The sequence below is a fragment of the Triticum aestivum genome, chromosome 2D, assembly GCF_018294505.1.
Source record: "Triticum aestivum cultivar Chinese Spring chromosome 2D, IWGSC CS RefSeq v2.1, whole genome shotgun sequence".
Taxonomy (NCBI): Eukaryota; Viridiplantae; Streptophyta; class Magnoliopsida; order Poales; family Poaceae; genus Triticum; species Triticum aestivum.
In genome coordinates, this window is record NC_057799.1 from 430,911,274 (window position 1) to 430,927,952 (window position 16,679).

The following is a 16,679-nucleotide window of genomic DNA, read 5'->3' on the forward strand; positions in this document are numbered from 1 at the left end:
CCCCGTGGTGTTGCCTCTGGATGAACAGGTCCCCGATCGTTCGAGACGGTTGGGGCTAGATGAATAGGACCCCGTGGAGGGCAGGATGAACAGGACCACCCCGTGGAGGGCAGGATGAACAGTAGACGGTGGAGGGCAGGATGCACAGTAGCCCGTGGAGGGGTGGTTGAACAGGAGCCCATGGAGAGGGCTGGTTGAACAGTACCCGGTGGAGTAGTGCGCAGTGGAGGCTGGATGAACAGGAGCTCGTGGATGAACAGTCGCAGGTGGAGGCTGGAGGAGGTCGACGGTGGATGAACAGTAGCCCGTGGAGGCTGGAGGGGGTCGACGGTGGAGATGAACAGGACCCTCGTTTCGAACGTAGCGCTCCAACACAAGTCCGTTTCCTCCGTTTTGCGGTACGCCACACCCCTCCCGATCAACAGGACCCCCGTTTCGACCATAGGAGGTCCGTTTCCTCCGTTTTGCGGTACGCCAGACCCATCCCGATGAACAGGATCCCGTTTCAAACATGGCCGGTCGAACACAAGGCCGTTTCCTCCGTTCTGCGGTACGCCAGGCCTCGTTTCCATCGGCTGTTCCGTCCAAGCCGGTTGGCTCCCACACGTTCCGTTTCCTCCTGATGAACACAACGCATTCCGTTGGCTCCCCATGAACACGACGACGACCCTATTTCTCCGTTTCGACCCAGCCATGTACACGAGCCCTGGCCGTACGTACGCGCGAGTAGGCGTTCGAGACCCCGCCCGTATGTACGTATGTGGCCGTATTTACTTTCTTGCACCCTGGCCGCTGTACGTACGTGTACATGCTACGTGCGCGCCTCTACTACGACACGTGCGTGCCTCTACATCGACCAGTATGTATGTACACGTTCGCGACCAGAATGACAACGCTACATACGCTTCGACCAGGTGGGTCCCGACTGTCAGGCACTTCCTTGCGTGCGAAGATGTAGCTGGTGGGTCCCAGCAGTCAGGGGGAAACGTTTTTTTTGCGAAATACGGTGGCCCGTCCGGTGGGTCCCCGCTGTTAGGTGGAGGAATAATTATTTTGCACGTAATAAGGAGGCACTTCCTTGCTGCGGCCGTGGACCCAGCTGTCAGCCTCTCCACGTACAGTCCACGTCCGATGGAAGCCGTTCCTTGACCACGTTGACCACGCCGCACCGAGAGCACCAGGGCGGTGGACGACGGTGAGGCCGAGGAAGGTGACGACGCGGAGCCGGGGAAGACGCGGCAGTGGATGCCCACGCGTAGAGGAGTATGAGGGTTCACTAGTTCGCTGCAGTGTGAGGCTGCCGTAGTGATACGTCTCCAACGTATCTATAATTTATGAAGTATTCATGCTATTATATTATCCATCTTGGATGTTTATGGGCTTTTTATGCACTTTTATATTACTTTTGGGACTAACCTATTGACCCAGAGCCCAGTGCCAGTTTCTGTTTTTTCCCTTGTTTTAGTGTTTCGAAGAAAAGGAATATCAAACGGAGTCCAAACGGAATGAAACCTTCGGGAAAGTTATTTTTGGAAAGAAAGCAATCCGGGAGACTTGGAGTGCACGTCAGGGGATCAACGAGGAAGGCACGAGGCAGGGGGCGCGCCCACCCCCCTTGGGCGCACCCTCCACCCTCGTGGGCCCCTCGCGGCTCCCCTGACGTATTTCTTCCTCCTATATATACCAATATACCCTAAAACCATCGGGGAACAGAATGGATCGGGAGTTCCAGCGCCGCAAGCCTCTGTAGCCACCAAAAACCAATCGGGACCCTGTTCCGGCACCCTGCCGGAGGGGGGAACCCTCACCGGTGGCCATCTTCATCATCCCGGCGCTCGCCATGACGAGGAGGGAGTAGTTCACCCTCGGGGCTGAGGGTATGTACCAGTAGCTATGTATTTGATCTCTCTCTCTCTCTCGTGTTCTTGAGGTGGCACGATCTTGATGTATCGCGAGCTTTGCTATTATAGTTGGATCTTATGATGTTTCTCCCCCTCTACTCTCTTGTAATGGATTGAGTTTTCCCTTTGAAGTTATCTTATCGGATTGAGTCTTTAAGGATTTGAGAACACTTGATGTATGTCTTGCATGTGCGTATATGTGGTGACAATGGGATATCACGTGATTCACTTGATGTATGTTTTGGTGATCAACTTGCGGGTTCCGCCCATGAACCTATGCATAGGGGTTGGCACACGTTTTCGTCTTGACTCTCCAGTAGAAACTTTGGGGCACTCTTTGAAGTACTTTGTGTAGGTTTGAATAGATGAATTTGAGATTGTGTGATGCATATCGTATAATCATACCCACGGATACTTGAGGTGACATTAGGGTTTTGGTTGATTTGTGTCTTAAGGTGTTATTCTAGTATGAACTCTATGATAGATTGAACGGAAAGAATAGCTTCATGTTATTTTACTACGGACTCTTGAATAGATTGATCAGAAAGGATAACTTTGAGGTGGTTTCCTACCCTACCATAATCTCTTCGTTTGTTCTCCGCTATTAGTAGCTTTGGAGTGACTCTTTGTTGCATGTTGAGGGATAGTTATGTGATCCAATTATGTTATTATTGTTGAGAGAACTTGCACTAGTGAAAGTATGAACCCTAGGCCTTGTTTCCTAGCATTGCAATACCGTTTACGCTCACTTTTATCATTAGTTACCTTGCTGTTTTTATATTTTCAGATTACAAAAACCTATATCTACCATCCATATTGCACTTGTATCACCATCTCTTCGCCGAACTAGTGCACCTATACAATTTACCATTGTATTGGGTGTGTTGGGGACACAAGAGACTCTTTTTTATTTGGTTGCAGGGTTGCTTGAGAGAGACCATCTTCATCCTACGCCTCCCATGGATTGATAAACCTTAGGTCATCCACTTGAGGGAAATTTGCTACTGTCCTACTAACCTCTGCACTTGGAGGCCCAACAATGTCTACAAGAAGAAGGTTGCATAGTAGACATCACGTTGCCGCAGAATAACAAGGGGTGTGGGTGAGTAGAGGGATGGCCTGGCCAGCGGTTGGAGTAGTAGGGGGCGGTGAGGCCTCCGCCGCATCGTAGCCGGCCATGGGAGGCGGGAGCACGAGGGACGACCGGCGCTGCTTTGGGCGGCTGGAGCAAGAAGACCAGAGGTTGAAGAAGCACTACGGCCGTTGGATGGACATCGTCCGGTCACTGGAGTTAGAATCGTGCATATTGACTAAGTTGACAAAGCCCTCCGTCCCCGTCAACTTAGTAGGCCCACAAGTCAGCCTGCCACTGTACTGGGTCCCAGCTAGCAGGGGGAGTATTCATTTTTTTGTGCGTAATAAGGAGGCACTTCCTTGCGTGCAAAGATATAGCTGGTGGGTCCAAGGTGTCAGCGGCGGTAACATTTTTTTCATGAAATACAGAGGCCCTTTCGGTGGGTCCCAGATGTCAGGTGGAGGAATCATTATTTTGCGCGTAATAAGGAGGCATTTCCTTGCGTGCGGCCGTGGACCCAGCTGTCAGCCTCTCCACGTACAGTCCACTTCAGATGCATGTCGGTCGTTGACCACGTTGACCAGGTCGCGCCGAGAGCACCAGGGCGGTGGATGACGGCGAGGCCTAGGAAGGGAACGACACGGAGCCAGGGAAGACTCGACAGTTGTTTCCCACGCGGAGTGGAGTATGACTGTACGAGGGTTTACTGATTCGTCTGCCGTCGCTGGAGAATAACAGCAGGTGTGGGTGAGTAGAGGGATGGCTAGGCCAGCGATGGGAGTACGGTGGGGCGGTGAGGCCTGCGCGGCAGCACAGCCGGCCGCGGGGAGGAGGGAGCAGGCAGTCCCGTCGGCGCTTGTTTGAGCGGCTGGAGCAGGAAGGGCAGAGATTGGAGAAGCACGACGGCTGTTGGATGGACATCAAATAGTCACTGCTTGTGCGTCAACCTTTTTTTTAGGAAAGCCTCAAATCTGTGGAAAACATCATACAACCCATCTGCCATTATTTCTAATAATTTACAGCCCATTTGCTAATTCTTAAGGATTTTTTTGGATCACATATTCTTTTTGTTAGCATTACAACCCATATTGTGGCCACGGTTAAAAAATTATACGAAATTTTGCATATTTCGGTGCGGTCCGAACTGTTTTTAATCCCGAAATTTCGAGTCACATTCAAACTGATTTTAAAAATAAATGTATATCAATATAAAATCCAACAAATTGTCCATGCATAAAAATCAATGCAATTTAAAATCTCGAAATAAAAAAAAGAAATTTGAAACTAATTGCCGGCTTGATGTGTTTTAAAAATGTACAGCCCATTTCTCATTACTGATAGGCCATTTTCTCGGCCAGCCGAATGAAGCTCTCCTCGTCTTGAAAGATTTGCAGCCCAACAGGCCTGACAAAGCGACTTACTTGGCAAATCACAAAAAAACTGGGCTGTGGCCGTGGACCCAGCTGTCAGCCTCTCCACGTACAGTACTCTTCCGATGGAAGTCAGTCGTTGACCACATTGACCACGCCGCGCCGAGAGCACCAAGGCGGGTGACGACGGCGAGGCCTAGGAAGGGGACGACGCGGAGCCCGGGAAGACACGGAAGTGGATGCCCACGCGGAGAGGAGTACGAGGGTTCACTGGTTCGGCTGCGGTGTGAGGCTGCCGTCGCCGTAGAATAACAGGGGGTGTGGGTGAGTGGAGGGATGGCCTGTCCAGCGGTGGGAGTAGTATGGGGGCGATGAGGCCTCCGCGGCAGCACAGCCGGCCACGGGAGGCAGAAGCAGGCGGCACGACCGGCGCTGCTTTGGGCGGCTGGAGCAAGAAGACCAGAGGTTGAAGAAGCACTATGGCCGTTGGATGGACATCGTGCGGTCACTAGAGCTAGAATCGTTCATATTGACTAAGTTGACAAAGCCTCTGTCCCCGTCAACTTAGTAGGCCCACAAGTCAGCCACCCACCATGGTGGGTCCCAGCTAGCAGGGGGTATTCATTTTTTTGTGCGTCATAAGGAGGCACTTCCTTGCGTGCGAAGATATAGCTGGTGGGTCCGACCTGTCAGCGGGGGGAACGTTTTTCTCGCGAAATACAGAAGCCCTTCCCATGGGTCCTAGCTGTCAGGTGGAGGAATCATTATTTTGCGCGTAATAAGGAGGCATTTCCTTGCGTGCGGCCGTGGACCCAGCTGTCAGCTTCTCCACGTACAGTCCACTTCCGATGGATGTCGATCATTGACCACGTTGACCAGGCCGCGCCGAGAGCACCAGGGCGGTGGACGACGGCGAGGCCTAGGAAGGGAACGACACGGAGCCAGGGAAGACTCGTCTGCCGTCCCCGAAGAATAACAGCAGGTGTGGGTGAGTAGAGGGATGGCTAGGCCAGCGATGGGAGTACGGTGGGGCAGTGAGGCCTGCGCGGCAGCATAGCCGGCCGCGGGAGGAGGGAGCAGGCAGTCCCGCCGGCACTTGTTTGAGCGGCTGGAGCAGGAAAAACAGAGATTGAAGAAGCACGACAGCCGTTGGATGGATATCCAATAGTCACTGCTCTCGTGTGCATTATTTCTAATAATGTACAACCCATTTGCTAATTCTTAAGAATTTTTTTGGAGCCCATCTTTTATTTGTTAGCATTACACCACATATTGTGGCCACGGTTAAAAAGTATACGAATTGTTTGCATATTTCAGTGCGGTCAACTGTTTTTAATCCCGAAATATTGATTCACATTCAAACTATTTTGAAAAATAATTTATATAAATATAAAATCCAAATAATTGTCCACGCATAAAAATCAATGGAATTTAAAATCTTGTAATGAAAAAAATGAAACTAATTCCCGGTTTGATGTGTTTTAAAAATGTACAGCCCATTTCTGGGCAAACCGAATGAAACTCTCCGCGTCTTGAAAGATATGCAGCCCAGCAGGGCTGATAAAGCAAGTAGGCCTCGTTTGGGTATTTCTTTAAAAAATAGAACTGGGCTAGCCATTTTCAGCAAGAAAAAAACACAACTGGGCTGATGATGTGGTAAACATAAATAAAACCCTGGCTAGACGGGCCACATCCCCCGCACAGCCCCGTTGTTACCCTGATCCGTCGCTAAAACTAGTATAAATAACTGGTTGGGATTTGTTAGTTGTTACAATATTTCACTCTAAATTAAACGACTAGCAAGCCATTTGCCTTGCTTCAAAGAAAATATGACAGTCACAGCCGAGTTGAAAAGGGCAAGAAGATCTAACTCCAGCTTACAAATTGTACAAAAGAACGAGGGTTAATTGTTCATCAGGTTTACAAAAAAACCAGGTTTAAAAGGGCAACAACATCTAACTCCAACACTGTTTTTGGCAGTCACAGTCAAATGGATCGATCAGGTCCATAGAATGAACATCCTGGATCGTAAAATTTACTGGATTATGACCACAATATGTTGTAAATAGAAGCCCGACACGTTTAGAAGCTCTTTTGCCCACCTGAAACTCCTTTTTTTGCTCTTCCACATACCCATCCGTCAAAACCATGCCGCTGATAAACTTAAGCCTGATGGACAATAGTAACCTCGCATTCAGCAGGAAGAATGTGACAAATCTAGTGTTTGCACGGTTGGCTACATATCGTTCTAGCGTTATTGTCTTCAATCGAATCTCATGAGAAGTGAGAAAATCCCGATGCTTACGAATCCACCGATTGGTTATAACTTTCTTACCCCGTCCTGTTGCCTAAATAGACATGAAGATTGAAAACAGTTAAGGTCTAAAAAAAGAGTGTCGAAAGAGCAACAACTGAACGGTTAATTCTAGTACACTATATGCGGGCTTCCAATATGCGTGAAATTATCACCTTTATATACAACTTCTCCAGACATGGAAAGCATTGCAGCAAGCCAATAATCTTGTTCAGGTCAAAACTATTCATTTGGATATATAAGATCTTGACAGAATCCAACACCATTGATAGGCCATCCATGGAGAAACTCTTAATTGAGCATAGAACATAATATTAGTACAAAATGTGTACTCCAAGATGACATATAACTTATGCGCAGAAATTTAAAATGCAGCTTATGGTTACAACTGTAGATGATAATGTAAAGTACCTGAAGAGCTGTGGAGCCAAACACCATATTGAAATGAGCACATAGATCATGTATTACACCCAAGGTCTGTAGTTTAGGCGCAGAGAGGATGGTTATTTGCAACGCTGAATAACTAGAATCAATGATCAACCTTTGAAGTGAAGGGGCATCTTGGATGATGAGCTGCCTTTCGTCAAAACAAATTCCAATTCTTACAAGGTTAGGCGACTTTATTTGGAGACAACCGATTCTAACTGTGAAAACAAGCACCAAGCACTCCAGGGCAGGGCAACTGGAGTGGATGATGCTGTGCAATGAGGCCCCCGATATACGAACCCGCACAAGTGAAAGTTTCTTCAGAAATGGGAGTCGAAGGTTTAGTACCAGATTGTCTGGTAGGTCGCACAACGCAAAGGTGGCGGTGTGGAGAGAGGAGGAAAACCGCGAGATGGACATCGGTGCTGAGGGCACAGGTAGATGGCGTTCGGTATCTGGTAGGTGATTTCTAGGGGAATAGTAGAACTCAAGCAGCTGTAGTTCTGTGAATTCAGGGGATTTAAGCCAGGCGTCCACCGTGCAGGGTATGGTATGCTTGCTCAGGTAGCATGACGGGATGCAGAGGCTTTGAACGGAGCCCTGGTGGGAGGAGATGATGGCTCTGGGGATTTCAAAATCATTGAAGAGAGATAGCTGATGACAGTCGAGATTAAGGGGCACGGCGCGCCATAGAGGGCGCCACCGAATTGAGAGGACTTGGGTGCGGCAGCAATCCTTGGTGGGGAGAAGCAAGATGATCTCCCCAAGGACGGCGTCCGGGAGATCGCTGATGCGGTCCACCCGAGATTCTACGGGTTCCTGGGATCCGGTGGGGGCGGGGTCGCCGCTTCTCCCCGCACTGCCGGGTGCGGGATCTACAACAGGCGTCGCTGCTAGCGGGAGCCTCATCTTCTTGGCGCTGGGCGTCAACCGACTCCATTTTCCTCGAGGGCGTCACGTCGCGCTCACGGATTTGGGCAGAGTAACGAATGACGAGCCTAGTTGTAGTGCGAGTGAAGAAGAAGGGGAGCTGGGGTTTTTCTGTAGTAGTGAGGAAGAAGGGGAGCTGGGGTTTTCTGTAGGAGTGAGGTGAGGAATTTGGGGGTATGAGTGGAGCGAGCTGACGTGAGGTGGGTGGGAGTGAGGAGGAAGAATAACACCCAGGTTTTTTTGGGGGGCGGTGTGCTGGGTGTGGGTAGCGCCTCTCATTCAGTAAATATATGGACTTTTGAATTGATTTTACTATTTACTAGGGTGGATGGGCTGTTTTGTCTTGGGCCCAGAGAAACAATTACTACTAGTATAGTGGAGACACTCTACAACTACCTAGAAAAACAATTACTACTAGTATAGTGGATACAATACCGCTTCTGGCTCCTCCTAGGTCATCGAAACGTCTCCCTCTACTGAATGCTGTTATACTTTTGTTCACCGACATGCGGGCCATGCAGCGCGCGGGTCCAAATGCCATCCACCGAATTAGAAAGCAGTATGCAGGCGGAGAGTCACCCCGGTCGTAGCGCGGCAATAACGAGCCGTCGTATCACAAAACCCCACCTCCCCGCAGTCTAAGTTTGACGGACGAAGCAACCATCATTTCACTCTTCGCTGAATCCCCTTCTCCCTCACCGTCTTCAAGAAAGGCAACACTCGCATCTGCCACTGTTCTTCTCTCCCAACAAAGGGAAGGTAAGCGGTTCCGTGATGTTGGTATATTTTCGTTCAGAGAAAAAAAAGAACTTTTGCAAAGCAGTAACCGATCCTCACTCTTTTTTTTGTTTCATTGTCATTGCGATTGTGTTTTCCTTTCAGTGGTCTCCTAGTATTCGTCAGTTTCATGGTGGACCAAGGAGAACCAGGCAAAGATCTGCCGATATTGGAGCAGACGTGGGAGGCTGATCCCCATGAGACAGAGAGCTCCAAGAAGATGGAGGCAGCCACCGAGCCGACCCCAGATACTCTCACGGCCACTACTGAGATGGTCAACGCCCCGTTTGAGGTTACAGCCCCCGTGGCACTGCAGGAGCAGTTTTCCCCCTTCGAGAATGTGTCCCCCCCGCACGCTGAGCTGCCCAAGGTGATTTTCTTCTTTGCTGATCTCGATTGTGGTTTTTCATCTAAGTATGTGGTGATGAATAATGCAAAATTTTATTAGCTTCGATGCCATGGTATACATAGTGGTTTAAATAACTTGTGTTTCTTATGCTGGAAAGTAATTCAGAATTTGTTTCTGTTTCAATTAGAGCCCTGATGCAGACAAGGATTGTGTGGTTGTACATGTCACTCGCTATGAGGCGGATGACCTGAATATACGCACTGGGAAATAGAGTTTTTAGGCTGTTGGATCCTGGAAGCCATTTGCGCTTATACCAATGAAGAGTTGTATTCCAGCCTCACCGTTGTCAGGCATGTTGTCCAGGGTGTACTGAAGCACAAGAAGTTCAAAGCTACTCCTTCGTTTGTGAGGCATACTGTTCTTGTCAAGCTTACGCAGGAAGATGACGTGGCATGCCTCCACAAACAAGTTTATGAGTGGCAAGGCCACACAGTTTTCTTCATGAAGGTTCACAGGATTGAGCTGCTGCCGGACGTCCTCGATGATGTTCATGGCAAGGTCCGTCTTGTGTCCAGCCCAAATTAGATCGAGGCATGAAATACTTGCCCCAGCTAGTGTTTAATAGTAGTTTGGATTCTGTCTAATTATCCGAACCTTGCCTGTTATCGAGCCCTCTGGGGCTAGTATTCTGTTTGAATCCGTCTATGGGAACTGCTGCTACTTTTGTGTGCCCGTGAATCATCGTAATTGTTGCCGAAACATATGCGTCCTCACTAGTTTTATCATACGAGCAGTGTGTGTTTTGATGAAATAGAGTACACGTTCGAGAACTGTGCGCCGACGTATTCATAAGTACTTGTAAACACTGTTGGTGCTACCCCACTTGTAAGCAGTTGTGCAAAACACAGCACATTGGCTCAGCTCGCTTCAACACTAGGCTACCGACCAGCTAACAATCAACAATTTGCTGTCTGACATATAAGCAACTATGTATCTTGTTACAGTGGTTCATGCAGTTAACTGAGGCCACAATGTAAATTCCAAACGTTCACACGCTAGTCCAGCGTTCATGTGGAACACTCACATTAAACTTGGCTTCATAAAAAACTTGAAAAGCATAAGTTAAGCAATTTTATACATCTCAATGATTCATAGAACATAACAAACATATACTAGTTAATAGCAAAAGACAAAGTTGTGAGAAGGTTTACAAATCAAAAACCAAGCAAGGCTTCTCTGAGCAAAGGGCCTCCCGGCAGGCTTAAATTTCCTGGAGTTCACTCTGGTTTTTTCTTGTTGCCACCATCCAGGGTTAGGTTCTCTCATTCCAGAATAACCACTTATAATTGTGTTCTCAGCTAGAATGCTGAACTGAACCTTGCAGTGTACTGACCAGCTGAAAGTCTTGTGCATTCCACTAAATTTAAGCGCCGCTATTTGCAGAAATAAGCATACCACAATGCCTCTTGTCCGCGCACCTGTCCCAAAAACCTCCGTGCAGCTGTGCCAGCTTGTCCTCGGTCCATGGATGAACTGGAGGAAAGTGCATTCCGGACTAGGATGCAGATGTTTTCGCTCGTCCCTGCACTGCAATCAGGAAGTAAAATGTATGAATCAGCTTCTTTTAGATTGCGTTGGTCATTCTACCTAGTAACTACCAATGTAGGAATACCTGGAAGACGGGTGGTTAGACAACGGCAACGAGGGATAGCCATCTCATTTTGCGCAGTTCTACTAAAACTGAGGTGAGTGCTTTTGATTGCGCGGATAGAAACGATACGGAGACAGACATCCCAAAACAATATGGAGACAGACATCCCTGTTTGCGCAAATACGAAATACGGTTATTTAAACAGTGACAGATATTTGCAGTGGCATATGATTAACAGAAGCATCTATTGCGTTATAATTGGAACTAGATTGACAGTATGAAAGTGTCCTTAAGTAAGTAGCATCACATCACATCAACATTGCCACTAGATTAACATGCAGAACAATAGCATTGGTATTACTGTCATGAGAGTAGCACATGGTCAGTAAATGTGCAATCAAATTTGTGCAGTTCCACTGGGATGAAGCAATGTTAGCGGTGTGAGATTTAAGTGTAACTGCAAAAACACAATTCATGGGAAATAAAGCAAGACGGAAGCACTTCATAAAATGGTGGTGGCATTGCTTCAATATATCGACGGCACTAGACCATTACTTATAGTGACATTAGGTGGCATTGCTTAATGCTTCATGTGATTTTACATTAACGGTAGCGATATGGGCGTAGGGACAGCAGAGGCATAAAGTGGTGAGGCAGATGTGGTTGCCAAGAGTGGCAAACACTCAGGCAGCATGTCTGCATTTGTCCCATTTTTTATCTCCTCGGCGACATTTTCCTATGTGAGCACAGGAAATCTAGACCTGCTCATTCTCATTTGCGTTGTCCCCCAACACCTGTCACTTTCTTTCCTTTTTCAAGCAAGAGATAGGTCCACTTCCCCCACCCTTCGCCATCCACCATGCTTTCTTCGTCTTTTCAACCAAGAGACCGGTTGGGTAGCCAGTATCTACTACTTTCCCCCGTTTCCTCTTAGAACCAAGTCCTAGATTCATGCTACAGCTTTCCCACTTTCTTCCTTGTTTGAACTAACTCTTAGAGTCGACTATATGAACTAGCTTTACCTCTAATAATAGTAAAAGTCTAGGTGGCTTTGGAACAGCAGACGGAAGTAGAAAAAGATCCACACGAAGCTAAGTGGGGAGCTGGGGCAGTAGAGCAAGGCAGGTTTCGAAGGAATATATACCTGAGGGTCGTCGGCATGTGGCAAAGACGGCGTCGGGAGGCCGCATCTTGGCCACAATACCACAGGGAGGAAGAAGGGGTCGGAGGCCCTCCGGAGCCAGCGCTCTCTCGGAGAGAACGTCACGACTGCCGATCGGGACGCGCGGGCAGCCGTTGGTCTCCTCCCTCGCCGTCGACGACACTGTGCACGATGCACCTACACCCCTGCCCCGGTCGAGGTTGTCCGGCCGGATTTGTGACCAGCCGTGAGTTGAGAGAGAGTGTGGCCACCTATGTCTTGCTTAGATCTGGAGAGCATGAGAGAGTGAACGAGAGGAACCCTAGTAAAGCAAGCACTAAGGCTCCTGCTTATATATGTAGTGGAGTGATTTTGTTGTACCAGCTACAAAAAAATGCGCTCCTACGTGTAGCCGCGAGTGGGTGTGAGAGAACTAGTGCGTGCGTGCTCCGCTTCTCTTTGTGAGAGTACAATATACTATGCCCAAAGAACGTTCGCCACAAGAGTAATAGTATAAGTGTGTGACGTGTGAGCTAAAATAGAATGTGCGCGACGTCTTTTGTTTTTTAGAAGTTCTGAGGGTAGGGTGTGAAGAGCACATATGTGTGTGACGTCTAACTGCAGATAGACGGTGGGTGCGAGAGGACTCGGGAGGGTGCGTGTGCGTGAGAGAGAGGAGGGCACGTATCAATGCAATGCATGTGTCTGTAAATCATTATCCGACAAACGTTCGCCACGAGCCTTTTCCTGACGAACGCCGTAAGAACCGTTAGATCGGCATCCGACAGTGTCAGTTTTGCCATGTCATTTAACAGAACAGCCACTCCTCCTACACACAAATCTTCCACGTGAGTGTTAGCAACTGCCGTATGCTCCCTCCGTTCCAAAATGCAGTGCATATAGCTTTATTGAAAATTCGAACCTCGCAAACTTTTACCGAGTTTTCGTGTACCAAATTGCACATGTAGAATACCCTGTATATATCATTTCATTCATCTTCGAGAGGTAACTATAAAGATGGGGGAGGAGTCTACAAAGAAAGACCATCGTATCACCTGTAGCAATTTCAACCATCCTTTGGTGTGGAGGAATGTCATAGGAACTCTATATGATATGATTTTTATAGGATTTTTTCCTTTAGAGCTAATTGGTTCATAGGAATAGATTCATATACTCCACATTTCAAAGGAAATAAACATGATATCATTTCTATAGCTTTAGAGCCACTTGGTTCATATGAATGGATTCCTATACTCCCATAATTTCAAAAGAAAATAAACATTAGCGTATATTCAATAGAAAAGTTCCTATGATATGAACCAAATTACATCTCTTTTCTAATCCCTCCTCATAGGAATTGAGATACATGTCATCTCTAGATTCAATAGAAAAGTTCCTATGATGTCAACCAAATGACATCTCTTTTCCAATCCCTACTCATAGGAATTGAGATACTCCATGTCATCTCTTTCCCTACAACTTCCATGTATACATCTTATATTCCTAAATAGCTAGTACAACCCACTAGTAGCTTTTTTCCAAGACATGCAACTGTGGCACAAGAACTATATAGGGTGCGAATAACTTGAAAGATGGTCGCTGGATGAAGCTAATCCGACAGTGCAGAGATGGAAAATCCGAGCACTACTGGCCGTTGGTTATCATCAACATTCCACCAGATCTGCCACATGTACAATTTAGAAGATTCCATGGTTGAACTTAAGCATAATGCACAAACCTCAAAACACATGCACTTCTCCTTTGTTCTAGAATCTTCCGTATCATAATTGATTTTTTTTCTAAATGAAATGCCATTATTTGTTTTTTACTTTATGCTTGAGAATGCACAACCCCATGAATCTTAACATTTTTATAGAACTAATTGATTTTGAATGAGATGAACTATAAGAACTAAATGAACATCTACATCATGCATATATGACTCAAAGCTTTACATGCTATAGTGTGTATTTATTCATAATTTGGTTTCGAAATCTCATGCGTTCAATGCATGTGTACCTTACTAGTTTTGAGTAGAGTAGAAAATTTCACGCGGCCCCGGGTATATCAAAATGCAGGGCCCATGCATCATTGCCTTTCGGTCGAACCTACGTCCACAATTTTTTGTACGTACTATATCTCCACTGGTCCCCGAACCCAAAATGCTGCCTCGTTCCCCTAAAACCAAGCGGCCCACACATATTTAAGGCGTCGACTCGAACTCAATCCCTCTCCCATTTACTACGACGTGGCCCCGCACGCCCTAGTAGTACTCCTACAAACCCTACCGCTGCACGCATCATCGGTTTTCTTCAAGAGGACGAGGGAGAAGCCGATTTGTAGTGGAGGCGCTTTCAAAAAAATGATCTGTAGTGGAGACCCCTACCCTAGGGTGCACTAGGTAGCTGCCGCACGCATCATTGGTTTTCTCTTTTCTTTATGCTCTTGCGCCCTAGAGTGAAATGATGGTTGCTTCGTCCGTCCAGCTTAATGCGGGAAAGGTGGGGCTTTGTGATTTGACCCCTCATCGCTCATTTTCTACTACTGCGGCACTACGACCGGGGTGCCTCCAATTCCAACCGCTGCTCCGAACTGTAATTTGGTGCATTGCACGTGGAACAAGACGGTGGATGAGCCACATGTCGGCCAAAGGGGTCCTGTTAAGTGTGTCTCCATTTCGTGTGCGGACTGACCCTGCTTGAGTCGCTACGCCAACACGACAGGTGCAACCTACCACTTGGTTTTGCTCCTTGGTGAATCCCGACTATATTGATCTAAAAAGATAGGTACTAAACTACCCTCTCCGTCTCGTTTTTTTAGACGTCTCGGTTTATAGGGCGTGCACGTAGTTCTAGGTAATCCATTTGACTAACTAAATCTGAGTTACTATGTCACAAAAAGTATATCATTGGATTATTAAGCGGACGTAGTTTCTAAACATATACTGTTCATCACATATATAGCTAGTTAAATTCTCAACCTAGAACGACGTGCATGCCATGTAAACTGATACGTAGGAAGTATAGTAGTAAAAATGAGGTGATTTTACCGAGCGATCGGCGGGGGAGCATGGCCTGTAATGCGGTCCCACGTGTTATGATGTACCAAGGCGATGTGCGTGTCCCTCTTGAGGCAGAAGCAATACTACGTGGTTTGAGATGATGGCGAACCGAAGTGTGAAATAATGGTTGCTTCGTCCGTTTGGGAAGGTGCGGCATTGTTATTTGACGTCTCATTACTCATTACTACTACTACTGGGGCGGTACGACTAGGGTGCGTCCCCCTGCTGTTCTACACTGTTATTTGGTGCTTGACACGTCGACCCGGTTAATATTTGTCCCACATGTCAGCGACAGGAAGTGCAGAATTCATGAAAGCGAGCGTCGACGGAGGAGTACAAGACACGGCTTGGGTTTTTGCTGCTTCGCGCGATCCATCGATACAAACCTGGACTAAAAAAAGGTGAGGGCGGGTCTTTTCCCGTGTGGCAGGCAGGGGAGTTTGGCATAGTCTGTTCGAGGTAAGGAGGCAGGAAGGGAAACAAGCAAATAAAGGTTGAGCGACTTAGTTTTGGGAAAATCTGATTTTACGGAGTACGTACCCACTAGGGTTTATAGGGCTCATCCACAAAACATTCGTTTTTCCGTTTTATAAGTCTCAATTCTACTACTAGTAGTAGTACCATCACATGTTGGATTTCGAGGTGCATTAGATCACCCAATGCAAGCAGTGTCAAGAGAAAACTCACCAATGCATGTAGAAGTTCATGGAAATTTAGTGGTCATTCATGCATTCGTTCTAATTAATGCCTCGGTAAACATAATTTCTTGAGAAAAACGAGCGTACTAATTACTTGTGCAAACTAGGAGTACGAAATTAATTCGACCACTCACCGTCTACCTTGGTTGGAGAGATTTTGAAATTGAGCCATAAACTGGAAAGGAGGGAGTAGTAACTTTTGTCTCGATTACTATTTGTGGCCTTGTATAGATGCAAAATGTATTTTTTTATGGTGGCCTTGTATAAGTAAATGGAGGGAGTACTAAAGGACATATATATTCCAAACAATATGATAATCTCTCTAACCAAGGTAGTAGGGACGAGGAGTAAACGAAGGGAGTACTAGTAAAATTTTCTCCTCGTCCTGCGAGCCACCGCGCGCGTGGGCGAGGGAGCGGGCGTAAGGTGTAGTAAGCAAGCTTCACCTCATCCTGCGAGCCACTGCGCCCGTGGGCGGGGAGACAGCGTACTAAGCAAGCCTCTCCTCGTTCTGCGAGTTGACATGACACATCAAAAGTACTCCAGTGTATAGAGCCTTGCCTCTAAGGTAGGCCCCACATGGTTTGCCTCTTTTTTAACATAACGCGTCAAGTTGCAATTTGTTTGTTCACCCGTGGTAGACGATCCTCCCTCCATCTAGTGGACAACCAGTACACATGTCAAGTTACCACGTGGGCTGCCTTTTCGTACATAAATGAGCTCCACCGTGTACCCGCGCGGGTGTGGTTGGGAAAGAGACGGGAGTACGTGCGCCATGCGTGCACCTCTTCTCTACGTGCACGTCCCCCACCTACGTGGGTGTGTGTGAGAGGGACTATAGAGATACAAACCTAGACATAAAGACCGCTACAAACATCAATGGTCTGCTTATCACAAATAAGATTGATTAATACCCGTAACAATCCATGTCCTTAACAAAGGGTGCATGCACGTATAGGTTGAGCGTGTGTCATGCGTCGTGTGCT